Below are 16,895 nucleotides of genomic sequence, written 5' to 3'. Positions count from 1 at the left end.
TCTCCCTCACGCAAGGGGCTTGACACGCAATGTGAAGGCTTCTGGTCAGGTCTTCTCTGCCCAGCCCCTCCCACAAGCACAGCTACAGTGGGCTCAGCGATCCTGGCCCTGCCCCACTCCCTGCTGTCCGTCATGTAGTCCATCCATCTGCCTTCTCCATGGACAGACTAGTCACTCACCTCTTCCTTGATCTGCTTGTTGGGTACTCACTGTTCCTGCCTGTCTGTCTGTCCTCCTGATGGTTGTCAAGTTTTCTGTGTATTTAGCAGGCTGCCCATCCCTCAGTCTGTCTGCCTTTGGTCCTCCTGTTTGCCTGTAAAGTCTACGTGTCCTCTATCCTCTTTATCCTCTTAGCCCATCTGTTGTCTATCATTGTGTCTGTCAACTGCCTTCTTAATGGTCAGCGGCTCTGCCATTCATCTTTCAGTCTGTTTGTCTTCCTCTTTTTATCTTCTGCCTTCCTATCTCCTGCTCACTCTCTTGCCCCTTACTCTGTGAAATTTCTCTTTGCCTATTGCTGCCGTCTTTCATCTTTGATACTCACCCCTGCTTTACCATGGACCAGAGCTGGCTACCAGCATCCATGGGAGCTCTCCAAGCCCCCAGCCCCAGTTTTCCAATCCACCCCTCAACCTCCCTGTTAAAGTCTCTCCCATTCTTCCACCTTCTCCTCCTCCTCTCTCCAGCCCTGAAGTGAGAGCTGTAGATTTAGTCGAAGGTATTTGAGGAGACGAGGCTCAAATTAATGGTGAAAATAAGGTTTTATGATTTCATTTCAGTTTTATTCCTCGACTGATTTTCTCCATTACCACTGAGCAGCAATTGAGAACGGCTGTTCTCTGCAGTATTTATGGTAATGCAGGTTAATGTCTGAGTTCGAGGAGCTCAATTAGCAAATTCATGGACAAGGGGGTCTGTTCGTGCCTCTCTTGTGAAGCTTGGTGATTCATTAGCCACAGGGAGATGTTGGGTTCTGGGTCCGCATACAAAAATGTGCAGGCCACTGCTCTCCCAGACGTGGGGCCTGGCTCAGGGAGCCTGACAGGTTTTCACTCCTGGTACCTGTGTTCCAGTCTGGCACACAGTAGGCCTTCAATATTTGTTGAACAAGTTCTGTTCTTCATAGGTGTTTCTAAATATTCAATAAATCAATTAATCATTTTATTCCCAGTGCCAGGCACAGGGTCCAGAACAAAGGAGATGCTTTCAGGTTCACTAGTGACATTGACACATCTCTTTATTCCCTGTGGGCTTGTCAGATTACATGTTTGTTGACTGATGAACTGACTGACAATAAGTGAAGGAATGAACACCACTTGTGCTTTCTAGCTTCAAGACCAGGCTATTCTGTCTCCACAGTACTGCATTGAGGGTGACTGGAAGAAAGGATGTCTTGAAGGACCTAGTACTGGAGGAGTGAGCAGAGTTTCTGCCCCGACCCTAGGCCAGACTGTCAAATGTTGAAAAGCCATTTCTAGGTTTGTAGCTTTAGAGAATGCTGGGTGGGGACTCATAAGCTGAGTAGAAGTGCTGCCAGGGACTGTGTCTATCCTCTCCTAGCTGTCTAGACCCGATTCTCAGGGAAGGGGATCTGAGCAAGAAGGACCTCATTCTTTTAGTGCCTTCCCAAGACTGGCCTCTTCGGAAAAATCACCTCTTAGTGATGCTCAGCTGAGTAATTTTGCAATGTGGAATTTGGAGCCCAGAGAGGGAAAATGTCTTGTCTATGGCTGCACAGTAAGTTAGTGGAAGAGCTGGGATTTGAATGCAGATCTTCTGGATTCTTTACTTCTCGCTGTGTCCTAGCCCTGTCCTTTGTCTTCTGACTTCTCATACCCTCCCCCTTCTTCCACTCTTCAGGGACAGGGACCTTCACCTCTTTGTTCACTACTGGATCCCCTGCACCTGGCACCATGCTGGCAAATACAGTTAGCGTGCAATCAAGCCTTGTTGAATTAGTGAATGAGTCTACTTCCCATGAGGACAAGATAATTCACAGCATCACCCACTTATTATGCTCGAGTTATATGTGCCCAGTCCTTGTAACAGCCCTTCAGGGACAACATTAACTGTGTCCCCATTTTCACTTGAGCAAACAGTTCTGGGAGGCCACACAACTTGTCTCAGGCAAGCTGGTTGGTGGCAAATTAGGAACTAAGCCCCCTCATTCGGCATCTGAGCCCCATACCCTCTGAGTCCTGCCCTCTGTACCCTTTGCTGGAAGCTGAGCCCGTCCACCTGTCCCCCTGCCAGCTCCACTTAAGGCCATCCCAAGACCGACATTTTTCCAGCCCTAGGCAAGTGGCCCAATCAACCCACCACATCACCTCTCCAGGCTGGAGTCAGAGTTGTGACAGGGGGACCAGGAGAGGCCAGGTCCAGGGGGTCCAAGGCCAGGCTCCAGCGGCCCCCAGCCGTCAGAGGCCTCGTCAGTGTCAGCAGCGGCCTCTCAGTGAGATGAGGTCGACATTTCCTGCACAGCCTGCCACCAGCTGCCTGTCTCTCCCAGGCAGGGGCTCTAGTGGGAGGAGGCCTGGTGTGAGAGGCAGAGATGTGACAGCCAGGCCCGGGAGATGGGCCCCCAGTGCCCTTCTCTTCCAAGAACTTGACGAAGAAAGCAGATGTGCCCACACTGAAGGCCCGCAAGAGCAGCTGCTCACGTCCACGGGCCTCACTGTACCACCCGCATGCTTTGCAGGCTTCCTGTCCCTCAGCCCCTCACAGCCATGCATCCAGCACAGTGAGCAACCCATTTTACAGCCAGGGAAACTGAGGCCCAGAGATACAGAACCAATTGCCTAAATGCACGCAGAGTGGTGGGTGCTGGACCAAATGCTGTTTACTCCTAGAACCTTCGCCCTTACACTCCACCCCCAGAAGCTTCAGTTTAAAGATGTGAAGTCACACAGATGTGGGTCAGCCTCTGGGGGAATTTGCTCCCACAGCTAAAGGAGGCAGGAGAAAAGATTAAGAGACAGGTTCAGCTCAGCTTCTACTATGGATTTTTGGTATTTGCTGTGTGACCTTTGGTAAGTGGCTAAACCTCTCTGATCTGCAGTAATCTCATCCTTAAAGTATTGGTTTTATGCTCGCCTGTCTGACAGTGGAGGCTTGTTTCACTGGTCCCTGACAGCCCTTCCATTTGCTCTTTCTGGTTTTCTGGGCTGAAAAAGGCCTTCATGTGCAGAAGGAGAGGTGGCCTGTGGCAAGGTCCTGCCCCCATCAGTTCACCAGTAGGAATCTAATGACCAGAGAGAGTGACTTGCCCAAGGTCACACACACATTAACATCCACGAACGGATTCCCAGTGCAGCACCTTCCCCCGCTCCGCTGCCACAGCAGTAAAAGTTGAAAGAAGTTTTAAGAGATTTACCTTTGGCCCTTGTTTTCTGTTGTTTTTTAAGAAATCTTTATTCCTTTTTCTTTGAAGAGAAGTAGCACACTGGGGTTCATAGAAACCCGTTTTTCATCCTTTTAAACAAAAAATAAGCAAACTCAGTCTTGAAGACCCTGAAAATAGAAATGGCATCTCAGCTTCCTCTCACTTGTCTCACCCCCCCAGAGATGTGGTGGCTGTCTCCCTGGGTCCCTGGCGGCTGGCACCGCCGTGGAAAGGCCCGGCGGGGGTACTTGCCGGACCAGCTGCTGCATAAACAGCAAGCGACTTCAGACAGACTGGAAAATCAGGCGCCACTTCAAAGGCGCCGTGACAGGCGGCGCGGTGGTGGGAGCATGGAGGTGGCCTCCCCTGGCGACCAGCCGTGAGCAGGAGGCTGGACTCTCTGCTGTGTTCTCACCGAGAACAGCAGACAGGAGGGCAGGCACCACCTCCCCCCCAGCCAGGGAGCTGTTACAATATTTGTCAACCTGTGAGCTCCGGGGGGGCTGCAGAGCCCACCTGAGGGTGTGAGGAGAACTGAGTGCTGGCCCAGGGGACTGACACTGTCCTGACCCTCCTGTGGTCAAGCTCCATCTGCAGAACTGCTGGCCTCGGGCAGAGGGTGGGGCAGCCGGCAGGCAGCAGGCCCTACCTGGTGGACAGACAGTCATGAAAAGGGCCAGCTACTCCCTGAACCCCTCTGTGTGCCGAGCTCTGTGCACCGCCCCACAAGCGTCTCTCCATTCTCATCGCTGAGGAAGAGCAAGAAAGATGTGGCCCGGAAAGCAGGAGGAAGTCCCTCCAGAAAGACCGGGGTAAATAACTCTAAAGCATTGTGTGTGAAAGGGGACAGTTACGAGTCTGTGTGTGACTGCATATGAACATGTGAGGGGATGTGCGTGTGTGTACGTGAGAATGTGTAGATGTCTGTGTGTATGTTGAGTATGTAGGAGCGTGTGAGTGTGAGTAGGTGTGTATGTATGTGAGCCTGTGTGTGAGGGACCACGAGTGTGTGAGGGACCACGAGTGTGTGATTCTGTGCATGTGTGTGTCTGAAGTGGAAGTGAGTATGCAGCGTATGTGTGAGTGTGTGTGAACATGAGTCTATGTATGAGTGTGGTGGTGGTGTTGTTATGTGCTGCCGAATCGCCTGCGACTCATAGTGACTCTATGTACAACAGCTCTGAACCCTGCTCTATCTTGAGCCAATTTCATTGTCTCTGACGCACCTACTCTCACTACCCCAGTCACTGAGTCACTCCATCTCATCCAGGGTCACTGAGTCAATCCATCTCATCTAGGGTTTTCCTCTCCTGTGTTGGCCCTTCACCCTCCTAAGCATAATGTCCCTCTGCAAGGACTGGTCCCTCCTGGCAACATGCCCAAAGTATTTCAGATGGAGCTTCAGAATCCTTTGCCTCCAAGGAACAGCCTGGTTTCACCATCTCCAGGGTGGACCTGTGAGTGTGTGCCTGTGTGCCAATGATCATGAGTGTGTGAGTCTGTGTGTGACTGTGAGAGAGAGTCTATGTGTAAGGGTGTTGCTGTCCGTTGTCCAGTTGGAACCCATAGAGATCCTCCAGCAGGGTTTCAGAGACAATCAATCACATGGGAGAAGACTGGCCATCCTTCTGTGGAGCAGCGGTATTCGAACTGTATGCCTTTGGGATTGCAGCATAGCTTCTTAGTACTAGGTCATTGGAAAACCAATGTGAACAAATCAGCGTGTGAGTGTGTGCGCACGCATGCACACGTGAGTCTGTGTCAGAGTGTGAGAGAGTGTGTTTATGTGGGCCTGTGTGTCTTTGAGTCTGTGGTGAGGGTCTAGGAGAGCATGAGTGGCTATGAGTAAGTGTGTGTGTGTGTGTGTGTGTGTGTGTGTGTGTGTGTGTGTGTGTCTCACATGTGAGCACCTTGTGTGTGAATGAGGAGTGTGTGTGAGAGTTTGCGTCCAAGTGTCTCTTGCTTACTTTCTGTTCACGCCTTGCTGGGAGTATTCCCATACCTACTCATCCCACGCCAGGCCCCCGACCTCCCTCTCCTTCACTCTCCTTCTTCTCCCCCATTGTTCCTCTTCCTCCATCTCAGAGGGATACTGGAGTTGAGACAATCTGAATTTTCAGATGTCTCATTCCATGGCCATGTAAACCCCAACTAGAGGCCTTGTACCTCCAAGCCTCAGTTTTCTTATCTGTGTAATGGGCTGCATTGTTCCACTTCAAGGAGGGATTGAGGTCTGAAAAGCCCAAACAGATGCCTGACACAGAGCAGAGAGAATGTGCACAGATGCTTCTCCCCTCCTCACTTTCTTTTCCTCCACCTCTGCTCTCCTTAGTTCACTCCCAATCCTGCTGAGAGCCTCTGTTTCCCCACCTGCAAGTGGGAGAGTGCTCCCCATCATTGTGGAGAAGATTAGGATAGACATGTGTAAGCCGGGCAAGCAATCCTAGGCATCATAATTTCTCAGCTTAAGTTGTCATTGACTGGAGGGCCATCGGAGGGGGTGTGTGTTGAATTCTTTTTTTTTTTCATTGACTTTAATAAAAGTTTACAGAGACTTTGGATTCCCATTCATTCATTGTTGCACTTTCCTCCCTGCCCACCACTTCCCCCCTCCATTTGCTTTTCTCTTTGAAAAGTAAAAGAAAAAAATTCTTTTATTGTTATTCAATCCCTCCCCCAAGTGTGTTGAACTCTTTACACTAATCTTAAGTGTAGAGCTAAATAGCTTTTTACACAGGTGTCTACCCATGAAACCACCACCTGAATCAAAATGTGAAACATTTCAGGGAACTTTAAATGCTCCCTCAGGCCCCTTCCCAATCAATACCCCCCCTATCAGCTCAGCAGAGGTAACCATATTCTGACCACCCATATAGTAAAATTCCAAGTTAGAAAAGAGAGTCAGGTTGCAGGAAGCAGAGTGGACTGGATAAGAGGTGTGATGGAGGGACCAGGGGGGCAGGGTGCAATCCTAGAGAAGCTATGGGGAGATGAAGAGGTGGGGTGGAGGGCAGATGCTGGCCGTTAGCAAAGGTCCTCAAGCCTGGGGTCTCAAGGGACCCCTTCTCCAGAAGCATCCTGCCGCCCTACAAGGAGGTAGGGGACAGAAGAACCACCTCACAGTCTGAGGTCACGTGGGTCCGAGAGATCGAGGCTGGGCCAGCCCAGCAGAGTCAGAGACATGGACAGCTGCCGCCCCAGTCCTTTGATGTGACAGAGATGGAGACACACACATACTTGACAATTAATTGTGACTTTCACCACACAGCGGCCGCTTCCTATTGATCTCCGCCCGTCTGGAGTGAGAGAGACAATTAGGAGGGAGCACAGCGGCAGCAGCTAATTACCCACAGAATGAAAACCGTGCCTTTCAATTTATTAAATTTTTATCACAAAAATAACCTGGTCGTCCCCTCCTGCTGAGAAGCAAGGTGGGGGGGTTGCTCTGGAGTGCACCCATGGCGGCGCTGCACAGATGCTCAGATCCCAAAGAAGGCACTGCCATCCCAGTGCCCCCAAAGCACCCTACCTCAGCTCTGGGAGAGGGCTGGAATAGAAGGGCCACCGTGTCCTCAAAACCAATCCCAGGGCCCAAGGCCTCTGTGCCAAGTAAAATTAGGAAGCAGACCTAATGAAACCAGGCAGAAGTCCCCAAGGGAGCCAGAGGTTTAGATGAAGGCCTGGGTATGTCCAAGTCAAACTGCGAAGGCTCTAGGGGGATTGCTCCTCGGCTGACAGGCTACCTGTGTACAGGCAGAGCCTAGGAGATGGTGCAGACAAACCGCAGGAGGCCTCTCAGGATTTTTACAATCCACTGTGGCCTAGTGGCAAGAAGCTATGCTGCAATCCCAAAGGCTGGCTGTTCGAGGCCACCAGCTGCTCAGCAGGAGAAGGAAGGGCAATCTCCTTCCAAGCAATTAACTGCCTCTGAAAACCTCTGGAGGGTCAGCTACGAGTCAGTTCTGGCTCTGTGGTACACAACAACAACAACAATGACAACTGTTATTACAGCTCTGGTGGGTGAGTGATAAGAAGCTGTGTTGCAATCCCACAGGTTCAAATACACCAGGGCTCTATGGGAGAAGTTTGGATAATCTCCTTCCATGTCATTTACTGCCTCTGAAAACCTGCTGGAGAGTTAGCTATGAGTTGCTTCCAACTCGATGACAAACAACTATTATTAAAAGGGAGTTCTGGTGGAAAGACGTGGTGCAGTCAACCCAAAGGCACATAGTTCAAACTCACCAGTTATTCTGTGAGAGCAAGATGGGCAATCACCTCCAGGGACATTTACTGCCTTTGAAAATGCACCGGAGAGTCAGCTGTAAGTTGGTTCTGACTCGACCATACACAACAATAAGAAGTGTTATTAAAAGGAACCCCAACCACTCAATAGTTAAGCCCTCAAGTGCTATCTAAAAGGTCAGTAGTTCAAACTCCCCAGTAACTCCGTGGAAGAAAAGATCTGGCCGTCTGCTCCAGTAAAGACTACACCCTAGGAAAGCGCGGGGCAGTTGTACTCTGGCGTGCGTCAGCAAAGGTGCTCTCGGGAAGTGGTTAAATAAACACTTTCTGTTGCTGATGTTAGATGGATCTTGGCTGAAAGCAGAGAATACCAGAAGAATGTCTGTGTTTCATTGATTATACAAAGGCATTTGACTGTGTGAATCATAACAAACTGTGGCTGACTCTGAGAGGAATGGGAATCCCAGAACATTTAATTGTGCTAGTGTGAAACCTGTACTTGGATCAAGAGGCAGTAGTCAGAACAGAGCAGGGTAACACTGCATGGTTAAAAATTGGGAAGGGTGTACGCCAGGGATGCATCCTGTCTCCATACCTTTTCAACATGTATGCAGAGCAGATTATCCGAGAAGGCGGGCTCTATGAGGAGAATTGTGGCATCAGGATTGGTGGAAGATCTATTAACAATCTGCGTTATGCAGATGACACAACCCTGCTTGCTGAAACTGAGGAGGACCTCATGCACTTGCTGCGAAGGGTCAAGGACTGCAGCCTTCAGTATGGACTGAGGCTCAATGTCAAGAAGACAAAGATTCTCACCACCGGACCAATTGGCAGCGTCAGGATGGATGGTGAAGAGATTGAGATTGTTCACAGCTTCAGTTTGCTCGGCTCCACAGTCAACACTCTTGGCACCAGCAGTCAGGAAATCAAAAAGCGTATCGCGATGGGAAAGTCTGCTGTTAGGGACCTCTCTAAAGTACTCAGGAACAACGGTGTCTCTCTGGAGACTAAGGTGCGCCTGATACAGGCCATGGTATTTGCAATCGCTTGTTATGCATCAGAGAGTTGGACAATGACTAGGGAGGACAGAAGGAGAGTGGATGCTTTTGAGCTGTGGTGCTGGAGAAGAGTACTGAATGTACCATGGACTGCCAGGAAAACAAACAGATTCATCTTGGAGAGGATTAAACCAAGCTACTCCTTGGAGGCAAGATTCTGGGGCTTCGTCTGACATGCTTCGGACACGTTGCCAGGAGGGACGGGTCCTTGGAGAGGGACATCACGCTTGGGAGGGTGGAGGGACAGCGCAGGAGGGGAAGACCCTCTATGAGATGGATTGATTCAGTGACTGGGGTAATCGGGATGGGTGTGTCAGAGGCAGTGCGGTTGGTGCAGGATAGAGCAGGGTTTAGGGCTGTTGTGCATAGGGTCGCTATGGGTCGCGAATGACTCGAAGGCACATAACAACAACAACAACATTAAACAAAAGGTCAGTGATCAAAACTCCTCAGCCATTCTGCATGAGAATGACCTGATAGTCTGGGCAATGCCTTGAAAACCCTGTAAGGTAAGTCTAAGCATGCTGAGGCTTTGTCTGACACACTTTGGGGCAAATTGCAAGGAGGGACCGGTCCTTGGAGAGGGACGTTATGCTTGGAAGGGTGGAGCGATGGAGAAAAAGAAGGAGACCATCGATGAGATGGATTGATACAGTGACTGGGGTATTGAGAGTAGGTGAGTCAGAGACAGGAAAGTTGGCACAGGATAGAGCAGGTTTCAGGTTTATTGTACATGGTGTCACCGTGAGTCACAAGCAACTCAAAGGCGCATAACAACAACAATAACAACAACAACTCTATTCTGTAGGTTCCTGGAAGTCAGAATTCATTGATGGCAATGTACGTGACTTGCCATTTTAAGAGTCCTTAGTGGTAAGGAATTTATTGTGCCGTCAACACGAAGGCCCCTGGTTTGAATCCACCAGCTACTCCTCAGGGGAAAGATGGGCAGTCAACCCCTGTGCCATTTCCTGTCTCTGAAAACCCACTGGAGGGTCAGCTATGGGTCGGTTCTGACTCGATACTGCACAACAACAACAACAACAACAAATCAACTTGAGAAGGAGCTCTAATGGCCTGTTGGTAAGAAGCTACACTGCAATCCCAAAGGCAAGTGGTTGGAATCTGTCAGCTGCTTCTTGGTCAGCTACGAGTTGGCTCTGACTTGACGGCACACAACAGCAACAATCAAGTTGATGGCTCATAATCACCACCACTATCTGGCACCATTTATTAAGTGATCTAAAAAATCCAAATAAAAACACTCATTGATTTTGAATTGGAAGCAACTACTGGCTGACCCTTCGTTGGACTTCTGAGGCTATCGACTGCAGGAGAGGAGATGGCCCATCTTTCTCCCATGGAGCTGCTGGTGAATTCGAACAACCAGAGAGGTGGGGCCTTTGAATTAACACTAAAAAGACCCATCATGCCCATTTTACAAATGTGGAAACTTAAACTTAGAGAGTTGGAGTTGCTTGCTTAAGGTCACACAGCTGGTTTGGGGTGGGGAGGATGTTTATTCTCTTCATCTTTTCATACAAGTGTAGGAGTGAAATAAATATGTTGCCTCTCAGAGCCTCTATTCTTGCATCTGTAAAATGGGAATGATGTAAATGCTCTAGGAGGAAGTTGGGCTCCCCTTCAATGATGGGGGGGCAGAGGCTCTAAGATGTGGTTGCCCACTCAAGGCCAGCATCTGGGGTGCAAGGTCAGCAGAGAGTTTCCAGCCAGCTCCCTCTTCACTCCATAAGCATCGAAGCTTAAACCAGGAATTCTGGGTGTTTCAAATGGTTAATTGCTCAACCACTAAGTGAAAGGTTGACAGTTTGTATTCAGAGGCGCCTAGAAAGAAAAACGTCATGCTCTGCTTTCAAAAGCTCACAGTCTTAAAAACAATATGAACTGAGGTCTGCTCTGCAATATGTGGGTTCACCAGGTGTGAGCATGGACTTGAAAGAAGCTGGCGTGGTTTTTTTTCAGTTTAAGTTCAAACCTAGCTCCACCTTCTCCTACATGTGGGATGAGGGTCCTAGGTGGGTTACGCACCAGGAGGACTCTGAAGCTCTTCGACCTACCTGGCTGGGGGGAGTCTTTGAGCATCACCCTGTGGTAACCTCCCATGGCCCCATAAGCTAAGCAAGCAAAGCAGTGCATGTTGTAGATGAAGGTTCTGATACCCTCATAAATAAGGAGAGAAGCCTTGGTAGCACAGAATGCCTGGGGCTGGGCTGGAACCAGAATCAGGGTCTCGAAGGCTCGTGACTTTCTGCTGGTGATGGAGCAGAAGTGCTACATCTAAGCTGGCTTCAAGGGCATCTTGGAACCTACACCCATCTCTCCAGCTGGTCCCAGAACTCAACTCAAAGGTCTTTGTTACCTCTCCTCCCTGCCAATAATTACTCAGCCTCCGGAAGGCCCCCTGCAGCCTTGGCTTCTGCAGGAGGTGGTGGGAACCAGGGAGGAAGGCTTATCCCACCAGCCTCTACCCCTGTACATGCCAACTCCCATCCAGGTATGTCTTACTTACTTACTTACCAACTGTCTTACCTCCCGGAGCCAAGAAGCTGGAGAAATAGAAGTGAGGAAGTAGGGGTTCCTGAAAAGGGTCACTTAGGGTGGGAGGCAGGGTAAGTGGTATCATTCACTTTCCCAAGCAGAGAAAAGAGTACATAATCTATTTGTCTGCTTTCTCTGTGCCTTCATTTGAAGGAAAAAACAAACAAACAAACAAACCAAGCAAACAACAAACAAACCAACAACTGAACAATAATCTAGTTGCTCTTACCCCAAATCTGGCACCACTGTTAATTCTGACTCATGGCGACTCCATGCGTTACAAAGTAGAACTGTGTTCCACAAGGTGTTATTGATCTTTACAAAAGCAGATTGTCAGGCCTTTCTTCCATGGCACTTCAGGGTGGGTTGGAACCACCGACTTTTAGGTTAGTATTCATACACACGCACCCCCTATTAAATGGCAACAACAGCCATATTGTGCAGACATCACATGATTCTGCTGTACAGGGGATGAGCAGCAGTTCTCTGTACCCTGAGCCCCTGTGGGTTGTGAGCCAGGTGCTGTCACTTTGAACCCAGGATCCCCCTCAGTTTAATCCTCTCCATTCATTTGATAAAGATTCCCTGAGAGAGCATTGCTCATTCCTTGCATTAGCAAGATCTAGTATTTCCTGAGCAGTTACTAAGTGCTTGGAGCTCTGGTGGCCTAGTGGTAAGGAGTTGTGCTGCAAATCCAAAGGTACTTGGTTCAAATACACCAGCTGCTCCACAGGAAAAAAGATAAGCAAGGTCCTCCTGTGCAACTTATAGACTCTGAAAACCTGCTGGAGTGTTCACTATGAGTTGGTTCAGACTCAATGGCACATAACAATAACTAGCGTCCTTAAATGGTGCAAGTTGTTAACATGCTCAACTGCACAAAAAATTAGAGGTCTGAGTTTTCCCAGAAGTGCCTCAAAAGAAAGGCCTGGCAATCTACTAAAAAAAAAATCCATTGAAAGCCAAGGGGCACATTTCTATGCTGATACAGATGAGGTTGCCAGTCATTGCAAAGGAAAAGAGGTCTCTTACCTGGGAGCAAGGGCTACCCTGGAGAAAAAGGGGAGTGCACACTCCCTGCTTCCACAGCCCTAGCTCCCTCTCAGCGTCTCTCTTGAGGAAGACATGCTTAACATGGCCTCTTACAAATGCCTGAGCCTCATCTGCAGTTGTTTGTTCTGATGAGGAGCCTAGTTTCTGGCACCTCCCATCTCTAGTTTATTTAGTGTAAGATGCACTCAGAAAGAAGGTACTTAATTGTTGGCTTTGCTGATTTATCTGGCTCAAAAAAAAATATTTGAGTTTAGCAAGATTTGGGAAGTCAGGTGACTTCTGATTGATTACACCTCGAAAGGTCCAGTAAGAACATGGGGGGTGAGTTTATGTTAATGAGAAAGAACTGCTCGGAAAGGAGGGTGCACAACTTGGAGCACGTAATCTCACTAAATTGTCTGTGTAGACATTGTTTAATTGGTGTAAGTTTTGAGACTCAAACTTGAGTCATACTGAGAACGTATGAGCGACGTGCAGGTGAGTCAGCACTGTCACCTCCTTATTCCTTCTCCAAGAAGATTCCTGCATGAGCCTAATTTGCCTTACACACCGGGGCTCCCACAGCTGGTTTTTTGTGTATCTGGTGCCTACCCTCAAACCTGTTTAGTCATAGAGTTATTTGTGTGTCTATATTCCCCAACAAGATGTAAACTCTCCACAAAAGAGTCTGGATCTTTTTAATTTCCAATTCTGGGCACCCAGCCTAGTGCTGAATTGGATGTCACAGAACCAATGAGAATATCTGGGCAGCGGTGCAGTGTTCCACTGAGGACAGGACCCTGGACAGCTCCACTGGGTTCAGCTGGGTATTGCCTGAAGGTTGTTCTAGGAGGATGTTGTCAGTGACAATGACAGTACTGATAATGAGAAGGAGAGAGGAGGAGGTGAATGCTGATTAATATAACGAGGACACCAACAAAACACCAGCATATTAGCCTTTCTGTATTCGAGCCCTCCTGGGCTGTATTGGTCAGGATAAGCTAAGTTACGCTTCAGTAACAACCTACACCTAAAGCAACTCAACAATACAGGGTTTACGTCTTCGCCCCTGCAAAGCTTACTATGGGTCTAGATGACTCTGAGTGCAATTGTTCTCAAGCAGACTCTGAGAAAACCAGTCTACTTTGATCCTGTGGCTCCTTCATTAAACACAAAAACTCAGCTGCCCTGACAGCAAGCGAGAGCATGTAGGAGGGTTTGTACCAGCAATGTCACTTCTACTCATGTGTTATCCCACAGAAATGGTCCCAGGCCTCATTGAACTACAGGGACGGGGCGGGGAAGTGCAATTCTCTCCTGTCTCCAGGTGCAGGAGCTCTTAATGTCTTCTCCACATGTGACAACATTTCACACACCACATCTCAATTAGCCCTGCAGCAAGTCTTAAGCACACACAATACCAGGAGAATCAATAGAACACAGGGGCCAAGGCCTCGGGCTTTGGGATCAAAAATAAGTTTAAGTCCAAGTCTCATGGCCAAAGAAGTGATGGGCTAACTCTAAACATAGTGACCTCCCCGTCGTAGGAGGCAGCCAAGGAGAAGAAGCTAGATGGCCACCTATGTCATTCTCATCATTAGGCATTAATGTGTGATGTCTGAGGTAAAAGTTATGTTGAGTGACATGAGCTGAACTGAAGTGTGCCATTTAGTGGGTTTTGACAAATGTCTAGACCAGGGGAATTAACACTCCAATGAAAATAGAAACTACTTTTATTACACTGGAAAATAATTCCACTATCTCTTTCCTGCTCACTGTTCAAGCGATATCTGAATTTTAAAGGAAGTACAGGATGAGGACAACACTTAACCTCAAAAGGTGACTCAGAGGCAGCACTAAAAGAGGCACTCATTCTTGGGGACAAATTTGCATTCCCGCCAAGCTGAGAGTGAGTGCCTCCTTAAATTATGCATCCTAACCCCCCCCACACACACACACCCCCAAAGTGGACAATCAATGAAAATGATGGAGACCTTCAATGAGATAACGCAGTGACTACAACAATGGGCCTAAGCATAGCGGAGATCGTAATGATGGTTAAGGACCAGGTAGGGCTCGCTCTGTTGTCCATGAGGTTACTAGGAATCAGAGCTACCCTCATCTAATCTGAGGGCAGCTGACAAGATCCAGCATCTGACTCTCTTCAGCCCAGTCCCACCCTGAACTCAGGCAAGATGAGAGGGGGAGTGTACCTGGGAACAAGAGGCCCGTTAGGAGAGCCTCTCCAGTTACCATGCGGTCCAGGCTGCACAGATGTGAAAGGCAGGCTGATCTACTCGTGAAAAATCTGTTATTTATACACTGTGGACCACAGTTCTAATACAACACACCATGAATGGGAGCTGACTAGGCAGCAGATGGTTCCTGGTTATAACCAGGAAGCTGAGGCTCAGATAGGTAAGGACTTGCCCAAGGCCACACAGGTAAGGCCGTTTTCTCTGAGCCTCAAGACTCTGTGTCTCTGCCTTGGCCCTAGTGCTGCAGACCCAAGGGTTGCAGGTGAGCTGGGGAATCCCAGGGTGACCCCACCGGGACTCTGACTCCCATCCACCTGAGCCTGAAGGTCCAGGCCCTAACTACAATTGGCCATCATTCCCAGAGCCTGTCCCCCCTCAGCATCAGTGCTTCCGGCTGTGTCTTTTGACAGCCTTTCCCAGGAGCCAACGAGGGGTTCATTTACATACTACAGTGTCATTTGCATACTACTTAGGAAAAGCCTTCACTTTTCCCACCTGCAGCAAACTCCAGGCTGATTAGTTCTCCCCACACTGGAGAGTTAATTACTCTCCCATGTAGCCGGGTGTTTATTTGTAATCAGCACAGGCCTGGGAAGAGGGGGAGGAACTGGGCAGGAGCAGCTGCCAGTTTGCCTGAATTCAGAAGCAGCTCCTTGGGGTAGAGACGGGAGGGTGTACTGGGCGCCGCCAGAGTGCCGGGCCACACTGCGGACCTGAGCAGTCATGGGGTCCAGGGACAGAGAGGACAACCATTCCTAGGTGGTGCAGACAGTTAAGCATTTGACTGCTGACTCCAAGGTGGATGGTTTGAGCCCACCAATACGCAGCTTGGAAGAAAGCCTGGTAATCTCTTTCCAAAAGGTCACAGTCATGGAAATGCTACGAAGCAGAGTTTTCTGAAAGATGTGGGGTCACCATCACAGACTTACCTAGATGACAACTGGCTTTGGTTTTTATTTATTTTGTTTGTTTTGTTTTTTAAAGCTGGTTTGGGGGGCTACCAGGACAGCAGTGGAGGTATAATACCCAAAACCAATGACCCGAGGAAAGGTCTGCGAGGAGATGCTGTAACTGCCCTGTGTGATTCTTTCTCTCTAGAACCTTCTAGAACCATCCTCAGGCCTGAGACTGGATCTGTTGAGTGACTCACAGTCCTCTCTGAGCCTCAGTTTCCCCTCCCAGTTCACCAGGGATAACAACAGCCTCACCACATGCCCTTAGACAAGTAATTATGAGCTGGGCAAGCCTCATGAAAAACACAAATCTACTTGAATGCAAGAAATATTTCCAAATGTCAAGATTTTAAATGAACCCAGCTTCATGGGAGACTTAATGTCCTTTCCTCCAACCCAAATATTTCCTGTCCATCGAGATGCTTTAAGAGCCCCAGAACCTACTCCTTTGTCCAATGCTAAAGCATCATGTAGGAGCTGTGGTGGCTAACTGGTAAAAAGTTGCACTGCTAACTCAAAGGCACGTGGCTTGAATCCACCAGCTTCTCTGCAACATAAGGATGGCAATCTCCTTCTGTGCAAATCAGCCTCTGAAAATGCACTGGAGGGTCAACTATTAGTTGGCTCCAACTCGACAGCTCATAACAACAACAAAATATTATGTGTAAAGGTCCTGGCCAGCCCAGCCCAGCAGATCACCTTTAGACAGCCACTTAGAAGCTTCCCAACCAGATGCCATCGCATTGATTGCAACTTGGCGACCCCATGTGTTTCAGAGGGGGAACTAAGCTCCACACAGTTCTCAAGACTGAGACCTTTCAGAAACACATTGTCAAGTCTTTTTGGAGGTATCTTTGTGTGAGTTCTGAACCACTAACCTTTCAGTTTGTTGTTTGTTGTTGTTGTTATGTGCCATCAAGTCGCTTGCAACTCATAGTGCAACTCATAGTACAACAGCCCTATACCTTGCTCTATCCTGTGCCAAACTTATTGTCCCTGACACACCTACCCTCATTACCTCAGTCACTGAATCAACCCATCTCATCGAGGGTCTTCCTCTCCTGTGCTGTTCCCCTACCCTCCCAAGCATGACGTCCCTCTCCAAGGACTAATCCTGCCTTGCAACATGTCCGAAGTATGTCACATGAAGCCTCAGAATCCTTGTCTCCAAGGAGCAGCTTGTTTTCAACCTCTCTAGGATGAACCTGTTCTTAGCCGTCCATGGTATATTCCATACTCTTCTCCAGCACCACAGCTCAAAGGCATCAATTCTCCTTCTCTTAGTAGTGGAACACTAAATGGTTCATACTACCCAGACCAGAGGTCTTAGAGGCTATCAGTGGTCCCAAAGGTACAGGCTGCCTGCCTCAGACACTGAGGGAACCTGTTAAAAACACAAAAGCCT

This window comes from Elephantulus edwardii, unplaced genomic scaffold, assembly GCF_000299155.1.
Source record: "Elephantulus edwardii isolate Elephantulus edwardi_28Jun2011 unplaced genomic scaffold, EleEdw1.0 scaffold00028, whole genome shotgun sequence".
NCBI lineage: Eukaryota > Metazoa > Chordata > Mammalia > Macroscelidea > Macroscelididae > Elephantulus > Elephantulus edwardii.
The sequence above is the reverse complement of the archived record's forward strand: the minus strand, read 5'-3'. Positions refer to the sequence as shown.